Source organism: Haliotis asinina, chromosome 3 (genome assembly GCF_037392515.1).
Source record: "Haliotis asinina isolate JCU_RB_2024 chromosome 3, JCU_Hal_asi_v2, whole genome shotgun sequence".
Classification (NCBI taxonomy): domain Eukaryota; kingdom Metazoa; phylum Mollusca; class Gastropoda; order Lepetellida; family Haliotidae; genus Haliotis; species Haliotis asinina.
In genome coordinates, this window is record NC_090282.1 from 81,589,973 (window position 1) to 81,607,867 (window position 17,895).

Consider the following 17,895-nt stretch of genomic DNA (forward strand, 5'->3'; position numbering starts at 1 on the left):
CACAGAATGTTCAATGTAGTACTATGTTGAACATAAATGTCACATTCCTGACTGATAAATGTCACAATTAAACATACAGCAACACTGTAACTTATGCTAGGTCTGAGCAAAACCAGATCAAAATCTATAAAATGTTGCAAGGACAACCATATATAACCATTAATGTCTGCAAAAACAAAACTCTAATCTTAAAAACCAATTCAGAGAGACACAGTTGGTAGGCATTATACAAAAAGAGACAACGAGAAATTTAGCTATTTTTTTATAAAACAAGTCTGTTGGCATCTTCAGCGTGGAAGATACTGGGGCCCATTTGACAAAGCCATCTTACTGGTTCAACCTCATAAAGCAGGCCGGAGACCTCTTCCATTTTTACCCCGTTTCACAAAGAACATTTACATTTACACTGTCATAAACAGCCCCAAATTTAAGACCCCGATTGACCTGTCAAAGATGACGTCAACGACTATGGTACTGCAAGTGATTAGAGAGGTCTGAGAAATTCTGAGACCCACCATTTTTGACACAATACGAAATCATGATTCACAGCATTATCTGGTATACAGTATGACTTCAAATGCGAAAATTGGATAATTACTATGATTATTTAATTTAAAAAATAATATGCTTACGATCACTGATATCAGTTTTTCATGATGTTACAATGATAAATCTGAAACGCTGACTCGCTGAATCTAGTATCGGTTGAGATGCTTTCGAAAATATACTCACACGAATGCTTAAGTGCATTTTCCACCATACTGGACAGTCTCTACAAAATCTTGTTTCGCGTAGCCAGTACTGAGACATCTATTACATCACAAATATTCCATAGTCTTTGCCACCAATACCAACATTCTAGACAAAATGAAACGAACCATATTGGTTGTGAAAACAAAGACTGTGCTAGTATGAAATGTAAACAAACACAAATTTCGATTTTAGAATGTGTACCACTTTATGAAAAATTTCCGACATTAAATCGGCTATTTACTGCTTTGAGTGGGTCAGTACCTTCATACATAGAAAGAGTATCATAGAAGGTAAGGAGAAATTAAAAATAGATACAATGAAAAGATTAGATGCTTCATAAGCAACTGTCAAAATTTCTGTACAGTGTGACACCATAACAGAAGCAAAATCACGCAAAACAACAACTGTAAGTATCAGCATTTCTGGCTTCTTCTCTTACTCACAATGAAACCGATGAAAACATATAACAATACACAGATAGTCAGAGTCATTCGGATTACTTACAATTTATATTCATATTTATGTTCAAACGATCCCTGAATCTAGGGAAAAGTCCTTGCAAAATCCTGTGTACCCTTGTCAGCAAAGCCGCCATTTTGTAAGAAATCGGTCATCAGTTGTGAAATCATACGTCAACATTGTACATATTAGGGCATTTCTTTGAGGTGAAGGTCAGATGAACAAGAGTGAATACAATTGCTTCTCATGACACTACTACTATGATGTATATTTTGCATATGGTCTAGATATGTTTTCATGAAACCAATTTCAGTAATCTACCTTCAGCCTTGGTCAATATCACATAATAAATGGATATGGGGCATACACTTTTATTCTTTGAAAGTTTTTGATTGGTTGAATATAAGTTGCGAAAGAGATGGACACACTTAGAGTAGCGGACCATATTTAAACCTTTAGACAAGAGTAAGTAGATCAAACGTAGTCATGACGGCAACATGAGCTTTAGTTCCTCTGGCGTATAATATTCAATACATTGGGACTAATACTGCAGTTTTATATGAACAGGTTAATGGACAGCAATTAATTCAAACCTTAAACGTAAGCTGATAATATTAATGGAAATGATTTATGCATTTTATTTTGTAATTTTTAATGGAACTGTGTGAGAGAATCCAATTATTATGATACGATAAACTGTACTTTCAATTAAAAACATGACAGTTGAATTGTTACTGAAATTGTGTTCTTATTTTGAAATACGTTGGGAGTAACAAGATACGCAGATGCTTGTTTGGTTTCGCTGTATGTGTTGCTATGCAACAAAGTACCCCTTAGACGATGTACGACATGGATTTTGGGGCCCTGTGGTACACAAAGTTTTACATGTGATACGATGTGTTTGTGAAACGGTTCTAAAGGAGGTCGGAAGAGGGCCGTAAACAAGGTTGTATAGGCTACGACCTCCTAAATTTAGGAGGCTTTTGTGAAACGCAGCCCTGGTTCGTAAAAGAACCATAATGGTATATTATAAGATGGCTCACAGATTTTGGGGCTAACTCTTGCCTGACGACAGTATATGAATCAATCCCGAAACATTGCATAATATACAATAAAAGAAGTTATCCATAAAAATCTTTCTTTCTTATTGCTCACCATACTTCTAAAATGCCAATCAAAACAGATAATCTCTCTATACACACAATACCCCTAAGTGCTTGGACAAATGAACCAGCCAATGAAAGTCCTTGTTAAACTTGAGGGAACACCCACCTGATCTGACTGGGTTCAATCTCCCGGGTGCCACGTTTCAAGATAAATAAACCCAAACACAAAATGTTGCACTTTTGATTCGTGATTGTATGCTTATAATTCTGTTTATTTGTTTTGTCACAATCACCAATGTATATTACATGTCGATGAATAAGTGATAATTGTTTTTAATTATGTTCGTATTTTGGTTGCATGTGACCTTTAATACATCTTGGAGGTGTAACTCTATAGTTTTGTGTATTATGCTCTTTAAAAAGTTGCTAAACTTGGGATTAATCTGACAGCTTTCCTGTTGAACATGATTGACTACCTTCATGCTGTATCTCATAAAAACAAACGGATGACATCACCTGAGACTGTCACCGAAATCTTTCTAACCCATCAAATCTGAACTCTTTCCAATAGTTTGTCTGTATAGTAATTTCAGTGAAATTAACTGTTGTCCCCATACCTTCACTCAGATTTCTATCACATCCACTTTATAGTTAATAGTACAAAGAATGCAAATCATTGCTGAATGGTGTGTGGTCTGGACCATACAAATCAATGATAGATATCATGATCAACTCTTTACAGCATTGGGTCACAGTGACCCACCATCAACTACTAAGCCTGACCACCTTACAATGATACTGGTAGTTTGCTTGAGACCAATCACACCATAAAGATAGGATCGTTGTAATTAGTATGCATTCATAACACAACATAGGTTGTCTTACATGTATCAGCTACTTTGATGAAAAATCATTTGATTACTTGGTAAGAATCAATGATATTTAAATCATGGTTGTGCAGTGTCAACTCATCACACATGACTGGATGAAGATTGAACAAAGATACAAACTGCACCGAGGCTGGCAGTAATTAGTTCCTCAGGGCTGTTAAACAGCCAAGGGCATATAATTCAACATATAACACTGATCATCATGGTGATAGTGCTAGTACATCATGATGGCAATATGAACATTTTCAAATTCAAGATGGCTACATCACGATGATATATATAATAATCAAAGAACACAAACTGCAGTGTCAACTATAAGATGGTGAACAATAAGCTGGCGACTGATCAGTGAGGAATACTACACAGGAAGGCATAAAAATCATCTGACACCATGACCTGATGCAGTTTTAAAATGTCTGTACAATCATTAAATTTAAATGGCAAAGAAACACGTTTCCTCTAAAGAGCAATGCTTTATGTTTAACAGCTAGTTACAACAACAATATATGACTTCAGCATCTTCTGGACAATCTCTAGCAGCATTATTACATATAATTCCCCGAACTTCCTTGTGCCGATAGATGGAGATGAATACTACATAGGAACCTTCTTCCCAAACAATATGGAAAGCAAATCACATTCATCTCCTCCAACACTGCCATTAAATTTGTACAAAACAATTTACATGGCTGCATCACTAAAAACGTTTTCTCCTAGCGACATTAAATGTAAAGAATATATCACAACATTCAAGCTATAAATATCCCTTTCTTGAGGCGAGATAAGCCAGGAAGAAAAGAAGTTCTCAAACCAATTCCAGGAAATCCACAGGATGTTTGAGATAGCATCTTGGCTGCCCTGACATATTGGGTGTCACCATCCCATGCCAACAACACCTTGTAATGGTGATGTGAATTCTCTCCAACTACAGCCACCATGTAACAAGCAGTCCTGCACTCTGTGAATGGGAACAATCTGTTAATCAGGTGCTCACCACTGCCGTCATTACATAGTAACCTGGGCACACTAGTGGAAATTTCATCAATGTATTCTCTATTGGGCTGGAATCAAATTCTAGCACCAAAATCAATACACAGAAATACATCCATTATATTGGGCTTGAAATACAAATATTGAGATAGGAGTTTTTCTCCATTCCACTCATGTCTGAACATTTCCAATACAGCTGAACATGCATCATAATTCATATTATCCAATGCTGAAAACATTTTCTTTTATCTGAAACACTTATAATGCCCATACTTCAGGCCTTGAATTCAGAACTGCTTCAACTAATGAATCCCACATACTAACTTCAGCATGTTTTTAATTAATTTGTCACAAATTAACCAGAATTACTCAGGCCTTGATTATCATACTTATTATTGTATCTGTGACAGCTGAGGTGCACATATATATAGACGTGTCTGGCAGGAACATGGAGGCAGTGAAGCTGAATGATCGAGGAAGCTGGGAAATAATCAAACCTATATCATACAAACATGTGAGTGAAAGCATCAGGGATGGTTCAGTTCAATGTGTCATGATGACACCTAATCAGCGCAATCCCCCAGGCTGATGACCTGATCATCTGTAATCAGCTCTAATAAGTCCAACGCATGGAGGACTCATGCAACTGGGCACCAAAGAGTCCCTAGTCACCCTGTATGGTCAATAAAGAAGATGAATATAAATTTTAACATTGCCATGCCTCCCTGAACACACTCAATAGAACCAATAACAGTTAATAACATTGTAACATGACCTGTGATTTAGCCTTCATCATGTCCACAACCCATGACTAGATTATTGATTGCTGACATTATGTCTGGCACTACCTACTCATTACCACAGAACTATTGATGCTGGATAATTCAACTGAATTTTAATAATGACAGTCAGAAAACAAACATGTGTATATGCACTGCTGATCTACCTTGTTTAACAAATAAAGATCAATGAAGATAGGTATTTGTTGTAAAATTTAGTGTCAATTAGTAACAAAGCTCTACCCTTAATACAGATCATGTTTTGTATGTGAATGCAATACATACTGAATTCAGCTGATACTGCAGTAAGTTATAATCACTGGCTGTATCTATAAGAAAACATGACCAATGTCTGCCTCACAGAGGAACAAGGGAATGAATTCAATTAGATGCTGCTACACGAAATCAAAATAAGGGTAATACATTAAAGAATGTATTTTTTAGGAATATATATTTTCTCTGCAGAGATGTCGAATAAAGTTTCACAGATGATCACAATATCATATCTTTAAGCATGTCAACTGAACAGTATTTTGCCATTATACATAGCCATTTTTGCTGAAATTCCAAAGTGTTTCCACTAAAAGAAAATAAAGAGTTCTTATTTTTCATTCTGCTACTTCAACTTTATTACTGGTTATTCTGACTGTATTTCCTCAAACATTTGAATACATTGTTTTAATACATGCTAAGTCTTTAAACTGTTGAGTATTTCAATACCCTGTGATGACATATATGATAATGATAAGACATATGAGTGAGAATATGCATGCTATCCAAAATCAGTTTTTCAACTTTTCCAATTTGTGAACCAGTGTCTTTTTGAGCTAAACAGTTCAGGAAACAGCTTCAATGGCATGGAGATTAGTGATGTCATTTGATTGTCAACCCATGGCAACTCATGACATTACAATGATCAAGAAGCATTAGGAAGTAATTATACCCATGCTGTATCTAGGCTTCCCCAGGAGATAACATGCAAGTGTGACATCAAGCCATGCCTATTGGGATGATAAACACAAGAGCAACCTCTGCAGGTGTTCACAGTTGCAAATCATTCCTGCCTTATCAACATGTGTCACATCCTCAACTGTGTTTTCCCCTTCACTGTTGTTGGCTGCAGGATGCACAGGAGGAGGAGATTTCTAAGTGTATCCTCCCCAGACAAGGGGGAGAAATGCCAGAGGAGGTCTATTTGCACAGACTGTCCCACCTTTGTGCTGATACAGGAATGTTTGAAACTGATGTTGGTACAGGTAGTACCGCTAGGCAGCTACTGAACACCCAGTAAACCTCTTTGTACTACACATGCCCACAGATGACTACTAGAGTCCTACAGCAAACTGTGAACATGTAATGGTACTATGACAAAATACAGAATAAGATCTGTGCTGATTTACTTCTGTTTTTCATGAATATTTTGGCTATGGTCCAAGTCTGGCAAAGTTCACAGTTTGGCAAGGTACACTGGTGGCACTAAAGAAATTACCTCATCACTGCTCACAGACGCACACATATTATTTTCACATCTACATCTAAGAATACTACTTTTTGCAAAATTTCATTTGAATAATGATAAAACTATGCACTAGACCAAAGGAGATGCTTTCAGAAGTGGTGAACATGATGAAAAGCATAACATCACACCCAGATATTCCTGGTAATGACTTTGTATCTCCCAGATCGGTATTGCTCCTGAACATGACATGAATGGAATCTGTTCTATCAAAAGTAACAGTGATGTATGAGTCTACAGATGAGCATACAAATGGGCATACAGATGAGCAAGTGAAGTTTGTAAGAACATAAGCTACAACATAAACAATAAGACACCCTTGTGTTAATTTATTGCCACATCTATTCAGATCAATGTAAATGTGTGGCAGGGTTTACATCAGTGTTAAGCTTCATCACAGTTTTATATTTACACAGCAAATTTCATTTCTTGTTTAACAGATTCGCTGGTCATATTTTTTCAGTAATATGAACAAGAGTCATCAGAAGATGACATATCCCCTAGCCTCCACATATTTGAAAGGACAAATCATCTGACAGTTACTTCATGTTTTCTTAGATTAAGTTTGAATCATTTCCATGGAAGTCATGAAAAATATAAGTGCCATATATCTGTAAACAGCAAAAGGCACCACTTCAAGATCTGTCTCACATGTCTGCCAAGATCTGTTAAAAGATATGAAATGGTTTTCAAGTTGTGCTCTGGAAACGAAGCGTATCACTCCATTTTGAGACTAAGTCAGAATTGTTTCCATGAAAACCAGGGAAAATAAAAATGCGAAAACATTGTAAATAGTAAAAGGCACCACCTTGTGGTCTGCTTCAAATATCTGCCAAGTGTTGCTGAAAGATATTAAATAGTTTTCGAGTTTTGCTCTGGATATGAGGCCCTTTCCTCCATTTTGAGACTAAGTCCTAAACGTTTCGATGGAAACCGAGAAAATCATAAATCACAAAAACCTGTACATTGCACATGGTTGATAAGGTCTGCAATCGCTGAATCAGAAAATCCCAAGCTAAGCATGTGATTGGCTAAAAGTTCTGAGGATTTTATACTTGAAATTCTCCATTACTTGTCAATAAATAAAGGAAAGTAACTCCAAACTGTGTACGATTGATGATGTTTTCTATGACAATTTTCATAATTTTTCTGATTTAAATCAACAAGAACACTAATATGTCGACCTTTATTTACTAAATTTAACACATCCAGTGCATTAGCGTCTGTTAATTTTGAGCCTTACATGGTATAACAAGAGTCATCAGAAGATGACATATCGCCCCGGTCCCCACATATTTGAAAGGACAAATCATCTGACAGTTACTTATTGTTTTTTTTAGACCATGTCTGAATTGTTTCCATGGAATTCATGAAAAATATAAGTGCCATATATCTGTAATCAGAAAAAGTCACCATTTCAAGATCTGTCTCGTATATCTGCCAAGATCTTTTGAAAGATATGAAATGGTTTTCGAGCTGTCCTCCGGAAACGAAGTCAGCAACATGTTCATGGAACCGAGAAAATAATACACCATAAAAACCTGTAAATAGCAAAAGGCACCACTTTGGGGTCTGCCACACATATTTACTGACAGATATTAAGAAGTTTTTGAGTTCTGCTCCGGAAACGAAACACACCTCTCACTTTTGAGAGTAAGTCAAAAAGGTTTCCATGGAAACTGAGAAAATGATAAATCACTAAAACCTGGAAATAGCAAAAGGCACCACTTTAGGTTCCGATTGATATATCTACCAAGTTTTGCTGAAAAATATTGAATGGTTGTTGAGTTCTGCTCCGGAAACGAAGCACATCCCTCCATTTTGAGAATAAGTCCGAAAAGTTTCCATAAAAACGGAGAAAATAATAAATCAGAAAAACATGTAAATAGCAAAAGGCACCACTTTGGGGTCTGTCACACATATCTACCAAGAAACACTGACAGATATTAAGAAGTTTTTGAGTTCTGCTCCGGAAACAAAACACATCTCTCACTTTTGAGACTAAGTACAAAACGCTTCTATAGAAACCGGGAAACTAAGAAATCACAAAAGCCTGTAAGTAGCAAACGGCACCGCGCTAGGTTCTGATTGATATGTCTACCAAGTTTTGCAGAAAAATATTCAATGGTTTTTAAGTTCTGCTCCGGAAACGAAGCACATACCTCCATTTTGAGACTAAGTCTGAAACATTTCCATGGAAACCCAGAAAATAACAAATCACAAAAACCTGTAAATACCAAAAGGCACCACTTTAGGGCCTGCCACACATATCTACCAACTCTTGCAGAAAAATATTGAACGGTTTTTGAGCTAAGCTCCGGAAACAAAGCCCGCCCCACCACTAGAGTAACACCAAAATGTTCCATGGAAAAACACAATCCGAGTTATGCTCAGGAAACAAAATGATTACAGACGGATGGGGGACAGACAGATGGACAGACGACATTACATGCCGCGGGGATATAGTCGACACCTCGTCTGGGATAAAAATGGATTTCATTTCTTAAAGGTCACATGCAACGTAAAACACAACTTTGCAGATTCTGGTACCTTTCGGTATGCACTTACCGAAACAAATCATCAAAAATGCCAGTTCAACCTATAAAGTTAAAAAAAAACACGATGAAAAAAAAGCCCGTGAAATCGGAGCTCAAACGTTTCACTAAATTCCCCCAAGCACTGGGGGGAAAACTGGTTTCAACAGCTGTGCTGCGCTGCGTCCATAACGCATGCGCAGTGAATAGGTTCGCGGAGCTTGAAACAGTACGCATGCCCCGCGTCAGAGGTCGTGAGCAGTAGTCTAATCTTGGCTGTATACACAAACAATTAAATAATCTATTTGTTACGCAAAAAACTTGTTGATTGTGGTAAGCAGTCTCCGTCACAGAGAAAGCTCAGTGTCTGGTTTACTCACACCTATATGTCTGCCTGCCTGTCTGCTAAAGACAACATGCAGTACACAGCTTCAATCATTGACCACGTGCAATTTGAACTTAACACCTATCAGACTAAACGACATAAAGAAAATAAGTTGATTTATGACTCGTGCACCCGAGTCCCGTCTCTGCCACATTATGTAATTAGGCACGTGTGATACATATGACATGTTTTTATGTCTGTGGGTTGCAAACAAACTACATTCATTTTTTTCGGATGACTGGATCTGACGGAAACTGGTGCAAACTCTTGTCAGTTTCAAGTTATGCTTTGTACTTGGACAGATTCCAGCCACGCAGTAGTTTACCATCTCTACTGACATGATTTTTGAGTGGATCGAACGCAAATTCAGAGAACATGTATTTTCAAAACCCAACATCTCTATATACATTCTTCATGGATAACGACTTCTTTCAGTGTATGTGATTTTGTTTGACAACAGTATATGAATCCATACTGAAACGACGCATCAAATACACAAAAAGTTGTTATGCATAAAGAATCTTACTTTCTTGTGGCTCGCTATACTTCTAAAATGCCCATCAAACAGATCATCTTTCTGTTCACACAATGAACCCTCAGCATATCAGCAAATGAAACAGCCAATCGGAAGCCATCGTTACACTTGAGTGCACATCCACCCACTATGACTGGGTTCGGTCTCCCGAGGGCTTTGTTTCGGGGGAAGTAAGCCCAGGTACAAAATATTGCACTTTTGAATCGCAATTGTACGCTTATAATTTTGTTTATTTGTTTTTTTAAAAGCAGCAATGTATATTATATGTCATGGATAAGTGATAAATATGTTTTAATTATGTTTGATTTTTTTGTTGCATGTGACCTTTAAGAATAGCAAACTGGAATATGTATTACCCAGGGATTACCTTGAGCAGGGACTTGGGGATTTTTACCCATTGAAAAACAAAGTATCCCATTAAAATTTTAATATTGGGCAGAAATTCCCATTACTTCTGCATGCTTACACTAAGTAATAATACAGAAATATCCAATAATGCCTCTGGAAAATCATATTGTTCAGATTAAGGAAGAGATTTGGCCTAACTGACCATTTGCTCAAGAGTGATCGCTAATTACCTGGACTCTGTTAGAGTCAGTGCTTTCTGCTAGCGATGACCAAACAAAATTATCAGTTACCTACAAGTGTTGATCATTCATGCATTTGGGCTACAAAGCCCCTACTTGGAAACCTAATTATAACCTCAACATAACACAATCATTTTTTGAAACTTGGCTACCACTTGCAGCATGTTGGAATAATTTCCATCATAATGTCCACAGGTTATTGTCTTTATTCTGGGAATTAATTTTCAACATGCTCAAGTTAAACAAACCATGAGCACATGCCATGACAATCTCTGGTTCCACTCATTGGTTTGTACAGCACTTTGACATTAATGTCAACCAACAGCCAATATCATGATGATGGCAAATATTCAGTTCTCTCACAGTTCAGGAAGGCTTCACATACTCGACATCTTTTATCAAAGCACTTACCGTCATCGCCAATGGAAAATTAAATTCAGACAAGTCCCATCACCTACTTAAATATCTGCTATTAGTTCATATGACAAGTTCCATTGGCTGGTGCCACAATCTATTTTTCTTCTCACAGACAGCATCAATACCATCTATTGAGCAATCAGCTGTACATTTCAAAGTATCATTAAGTATGCTGCTAAAATCATATAACCTTTCATGCTTGTGATAATCTTTCATCATCAATTTTAGAATAGATCTGGACACAGATAATTTTACTTCTGTGCTAGCTGAGCAGACAGAGTGTATAAGGGTATTTAGTTCTGATTGTTTGGAGATGTTCCTACAACACTCAGCAGTACTCTGACAATGGACAATGCTATGTCTTGAGAAGTCAAACCTGCTGTCATCATGAGCAATGGCTCATACCATCAGCGCATGATAATATGCAATTTACAAAGTCAACAAGTCATCTGCTACAAAGCCCTTAGTCACTGCTTTCAACAAGTAATGGAGGGTAGGGGCCCTAACACTTTTCTCACACAAGTTTCTAAGCACATCTATAAAGCATTCAACTCTTATTTGTCACCATCCACCTGTACAATCCAGCTATGAATCAGGCTATTTCTACACTGAGGAGCATGTAAACAGTCACTAAGCAACCAGTTCAGTATGCGACACTTGTCTGCACTCCACAAACAGTTCAAATTATGTCAGACTGGTGGTCAACGGACAATTAGATTTAGCAGAAAACACTTAGAGGTCACATGCAACACAAAACACAACAGATTCTGATACCTTTCATTATGGACTTACAGTAACAAATTACAAGTAGTTGAAAAGTACTGCGATGAAAAAGAACTTGCGAAATCAGAGTTAAAACGATTCACTAATTCTATTCCAGTGCTGGTGTGAAAAGTGGTTTCAACAGATGTGCTGTGCAGCACCCATAGCGCATGTGAAGTGACTGGGTTCATGCAGCTTGAACCGTGAAGATGATCCATAAAAACACAACAAGTGATGCATGCAAAGATTATCGCTGTGGTCAAAGTCGGAGAACAAGAGATGTTTCTTGTGATTATGAGCATCTTAGGTCTGCAATAATAAAAAGACACTGGTCCCATACTTGGTTGCAGATTTGCAAGCCATGTTCTCAAGAAATTGTAGCATTAGAAATACTAATTTCATTGTTAAAAACTCTTCAGCTTGAAAACTAAAATGTTTTAATACATGTCTATGGAACTAAAGAAAAAATGTTGATTCTGATAAGCAGTCTCTGTCACAGGCAAATCTCACAGTAAGTTTCACTGACTATGTGTTTGCCTCCCTGTCTGCTAATGACAATATGCAATACACAAGTCATTCACCACATGCTATTTGAACTTAACACCTATCAGGCTATACACAATAAACAAAATACATTGATTTATGGATCTTGCACCAGAGTTCACATTATGTAATTACACACACAGGCTGGTGTGATTCTAGTACACGTGACATGTTATTATGTCTGTGGGTTGCTAAAAAACTGCATCTGTTTTTCTCAGATGACTGGATCAGACGGAAACTATTGTAAACTTAGACTGTCAGTTTCAAGTCCTGCTTTGTTTGTTTGTACTTGGATGAACAACAGTTCCCTGCAAAACATCACTATACACATTCTTTATGGATAACAACTTCTTCTACTGTTTATGTTATTACATTTCAGTTTGAATTCATTTATTGTTTCACTCTTGCATGACAACAGTATATGAATCCATACCGAAATGGTGCATCATATACAATAAAAGAAGTTATGATCAACAAAGAATCTTACTTTCTTATTTCTCACCATACTTCTAAAATGACAGTCAACCATATCATCTCTATGTACACACAATAAGCCCTAAAGGTATTGGCAAATGAACCAGCCAGTGAAAGACTTTGTTACGCTTGCATGCAAAACCACTCGCTCTGACTGGGTTTGGTTACCAGGGTATTTCGTTTCGAGGTAAGTAAACCCAAGTACAAAATATTGCACTTTTGATTTGCGATTGAAAGCTTATTATTTAGTTTATCTGGTTTTTTTCATGGTCAGCAATGTATATTACTAGTCATGAATAACTGATAATTGTGTTTTAATATTGTTTGTGGTTTTTTTTGGTGGCATGTATGCATTATTTCAGTAATTTCTGATCCTTGAACTCAAATGAATAATGAGAGTGTCATAAGCACAATGTGCTTCAGACACTAACATAGCAATATTTCCCTGTCTCTTCCTGAGGGCAGTTGGACCAATCCAGACAGACTGAAAGCAGTCTCTGGAAACAGTCTCCATCAGCAACAGCAGCACCAACACCAGCAGACTGGAGTACACATGGCCTATTCCCCTTGCTCTCCATAGCCAGCAACCTGTGAAGTTCCGGTGTAGAATAGGCCTTCAGCACCCCATGCTTGCCATAAAAGGACGAACAGGATCGGGTGGTCAGGCTCGCTGACTTGGTTGACACGTCACAGTGCTACAGTGTTAACACATATTCAAATTTCAGCTCCTTGGGAAGTGTACTTGAAGCTCTTACACTAGAAGGTCAACAATCACCAACATTTCAATAGTACCCTTTTGATACTGGGTGAACAAAGGCATACCTCTTAACAAAGTCACTTGCCTAAGGAAACGTCACATGTTATGTGGGCCTTAGAGCATGGCAAGACTGAAGCCCTAGAATGTTTTCAACCCAGGCATCGTTGACCAAAGATGCTTAGCTGGTAGACCTTATGACACTTCTGCATCAAAGTACAAAATTGAAATATGGCATTCATAGTAAAATATATGTTTCTGCATCGTATCAAAACAATAACCTTCAGTAATCTGTATCACCTTCTTGCAAATCCAAATAATTCTAACAGTATGACCATACCTGTATCTCGTGCACTCTTAACAAGTTGTCATGGAAAATATTACTGCTGTTGTACAGACTGATCAATGAATTGTATCTGCCAGAGCTTCCAACACAGATCATGACAATTATCACTGAATTGGCTAACAATTGTTTTGTTCAGTAAATGAACTACCAAACCTTTTCCACCTGGGAAAACATGCAATCTGCTACACCATAGTGTCACTTTGCAGCAAGTATGCAATTGTATGACACAAATTTTGGGCCTCCAATGGCTTTCCCATTTGGTCATGGAATCTTCAGAATTTCAAGGCATGGACAAGATAGTAACGGGTCATTTCACCTCAAAAACATTCAATCCACCACAGTTTCACCTGCATTGGGTCACCCCATACTGTTTCACTCCAAGCAAGAACATATTACCATTATCAACTATAAAATTGTTTCTGTATTATATTCTTCTATGTGAAGTATCAAAACAGCATATTCTGATAGTAATTATATATGTTCATATTGGCCGTACTGGATCGAGTGACAATAGCAAGGAGAGTTCTTTGTCTGTGTACTGTGCCCAAAGGTAAAGATGCTTCTTGTGGATCTTCTTGAATTTCTGTCTATTGTCTCTTGATAGAAGACAATTCTGAACTTGGGTTTCACTTGGCCACCCCCACTTCTCTAAAGTGGCACAAGAACATAAAATGGCAATCCAGCCACCACACTTCTTGTTCAACCACCTTTGCCATGCTTCTAAGACATTATTGTTCCTGACTGCATGCTGGAACACAGAGAAACCAGTACACACAGACTGGCATGCTCAGGTCTGATGTCATGCATGACATCGTTTGCTCTCTGTATGTGACAAACTTTCATAATTGTTCTGTGTTGACACAGGTCTTTTGAGATGTGAAAGGCTGGAACGATGTGGTCTGCATGGAGAAATGGCAGCGAAATGAGTGGACAGAGATAATTGTAAATGTCTTGTCGCTGGGCGTATGTCTGTTGAAAACCAAGACTCTGTACTTCAGGCTAAGCGGTATTCAAGGCTTACCACAGAGGTCTCTCAAATTCTGTAACAGCTGTCTTTTAACTGCATTCCAGAACCATTTTATTGTATAATAACAATTTACTGATAAAATTTACTTCCTGAATATTTAAAAGGTATCAATTAAACATTACTTATCATTATTTATTTATGAAATGTGTAACTCAATGTCGACTTATTTAACTGTTCACTCAAGTTTTAACTGTGATGAGATGAACTGTGATTAAACAATCTAACAATGCCAATAACTTGGGATGAAATGACCAGGAACTGACAAGATCACACTATACTACTCATGAAATAACAACCCGAAAAACTTTGTTGTGATAATGTTCAATAAAGTTTAGACAAACTTTATGGATAACAACTTCATTATTTCATGTGTGTGGCGTTTTAATACAGATTCTTGCATTGTCCAGCAACAAGAAACTGTATTGAAGCATTGCACTCATGAAATAAAGAAGTTGTATTTCCAAACCATTTGTCAATATTGTACTTCCAAAGTTCTAAAGTGCCACTCCCAGTTAATGAGAAGTAAGTAGGGATAAAGTTATATGGCTGTCCTGAACTTCTATATTTCAGTGAGAGGTCTCCTAAGATTGACATCCTTCCTTTTTATTTATCTTGTGAATCATTTTGTGCATTTTGATCAAATAATTATAATTGCCCATGTACTTAGCATGCATATCACTGTTTTCAAATTGGCCCCTAGTGTTCAGTACCTTCATATATCAGCTGCAGCAGACAAATACCATTAGCAGTGATAACAAATCAGCACCCTCATTTCATGTTCAAACATTTTTCACAGAAATTGATTGCTTAATACAAGCATGGAACAAAGATATATACAGGTTGTGAGATCCAATGATAATTGCCAGGAGACAGTGCTTTCCTCATCAACAACCGATAATTTGACATTTATCTGTGACAAATCAGCAATAGCTTGAGATTTATATGTTCAAATATAATATAAATGTATCTTCTGATTCTCAACATTAATTGGTCAGCTATGCAAAGAAGAAATGATTGGTTGACAGAACTTCTTTTCATGATCCAAGTTCATTGATAACTTTCACCATTTCATCAATAATTAGAACATGCTCTACTCACACATTCTGAGTTTTAAAAAAGCAAACAAAAGGTCAAAGAATATGAATATTCTACCAATTAGACATAATTATTTTGCAATATACTTGTCCTATAAATAGTAATCTTTATAAAATAAATTACCTTATAAAACAACAACAATCGTTTGCATTGAAGGTAGGACAGGCTTTCAACACAGATATAGAGATCAATGGTCATTTATGAAATATTGATTTTTGATAAATATAAAATGTAACTTTGGGAATAAATTTCACCAAAAAGATCAGAATGAAATGAACATATTTCATGTGAACAGTGAGTTTTGACACATTTATGTATTTATCATGAGTGAGTGAGTTGAAATTTAAAGTAACACTGGCAATATTTCAGTCATATCGTGACTAATACCAGTTCCATATTCATGATAACACATATGATTTATAAACACTGCTAACAAGGTACATTTCCCAGGTTACAACATATTTGTTAACACTAGATCAGTGAGTCACAGCGCCAGTATTACAGCCACAGCATGACTAAAACAAGGTCTAAATACATTAAAATTGTACAAGCATGTCAACAAAAAACAATAAAAACCATTAGCATATCATAGAAACATAATACAAAACTAAGACAGTGCTCTGAACATAATTTAGAAGTGGCACATGAATGAAGATTAACTTTTTGTAGTATATGAATTAAAAGCCATTTTTCATCACAATAGTTTATTTAAATTATTACCACAACACCATAATTCTTCCCGCTTGTGATATTTCTGATTATCAATGTTTTACCTCGCCCTACGTGACCAACATTGCCAATACTACAAACCAGCAACGTATCTCAAACTATTCACCATATACATTCTATTGTATGATGATAAAGTTGAACAATTTGATGACAAATGCAAGAATGTTGAGATAAAATTAGAGAGATCAGATTGCTTTGCTTACTCTTACCACAACCTCAATACCTTCAGTGTTTACTGACTGATTACAACAGTTTCTGACATGAATGTTTTGTCTACAAGGAGAGGTATCAAAACAAACTTGCAGATCAGACTTTTATGACACTGATAAACTTAAATCCACAATCTGCATCTACACTTATGATGGTGTGCTGAATATTAATCCCCTCAGATATCTCCGCGGGACATAAGTGTAGAACATAGAGCATAAATAAGTAATAATAATAAATAAGAATTGAAGCTTTTTTATGATGTGTATCTATAATGAAACATTGGATATATTTCAATTGTATGTTTTGCCTTTTCAAACCTGGCAGCGTCCTTAAAATAAATTAAAGCAAACATCGACATGTTGAAAAATAGTGCATGTACAGATATAAAATATAAAAGGTGACCAAACGATCAATCCTCAAAGCTTACAAGGTGCCTAAATATCATTAATAATCGACTTGTAGAACAAACAGTTGTCAAAATGTCAGAAATTTGACAGCAGACGAATCTCAGAATTTAGGTAAACACTGTCTGTTTTCATTAACGTTTCGTGGTTCAAACTATCACATATGTAACTACAACATGCACAAACATCCAGATTGAAATATAAAGCATATGTGAATATAGTTATTACCTGCAACACTGTGATCACAACTGTATAAACAACTTATTTTGACAGGTTTGCACATGGATTTATCATTGTCTAGTGGTGGTCGCCATATTTAAAAGCCGTAACTGGTCGATAAAGTGCTCCAAGCCTGTACTGAGTTCTAGTCGATAAATTTGGAACAGGTGCCTGCGAGTCGGCGCGACCAAGCTGTTGTGCAGCTACGTCGAAAAAACGTATAAATTCCTGTTCGAAACATACCTTAATTATGAAGTAAAACATATTATCCTCTCGTTTTAACTTTTTAATTTTTTAATTTTTTGGTAAGACATTTCCATCTGCCACTAGCTCTATCAGTAATTTCATACATGTCGTTGAGTACGTCGGACTATCATGATT

At 36.6% G+C, this 17,895-nt stretch overlaps 1 protein-coding gene across 2 annotated transcripts in view; it reads right to left on the reverse strand.

Annotated features, from left to right (window-relative positions):
• LOC137278572 (uncharacterized) overlaps positions 1–17,604 on the reverse strand; it is a 78,051-nt gene extending 60,447 nt beyond the window's left edge. For both annotated transcript variants that reach the window (XM_067811027.1, XM_067811026.1), the window contains exon 1: positions 17,524–17,604. The gene's annotated coding sequence lies outside the window, so the exon portion shown is untranslated. The remainder of the gene's footprint in view (positions 1–17,523) is intronic.
• Between the last annotated feature and the right edge of the window lie 291 nt (positions 17,605–17,895).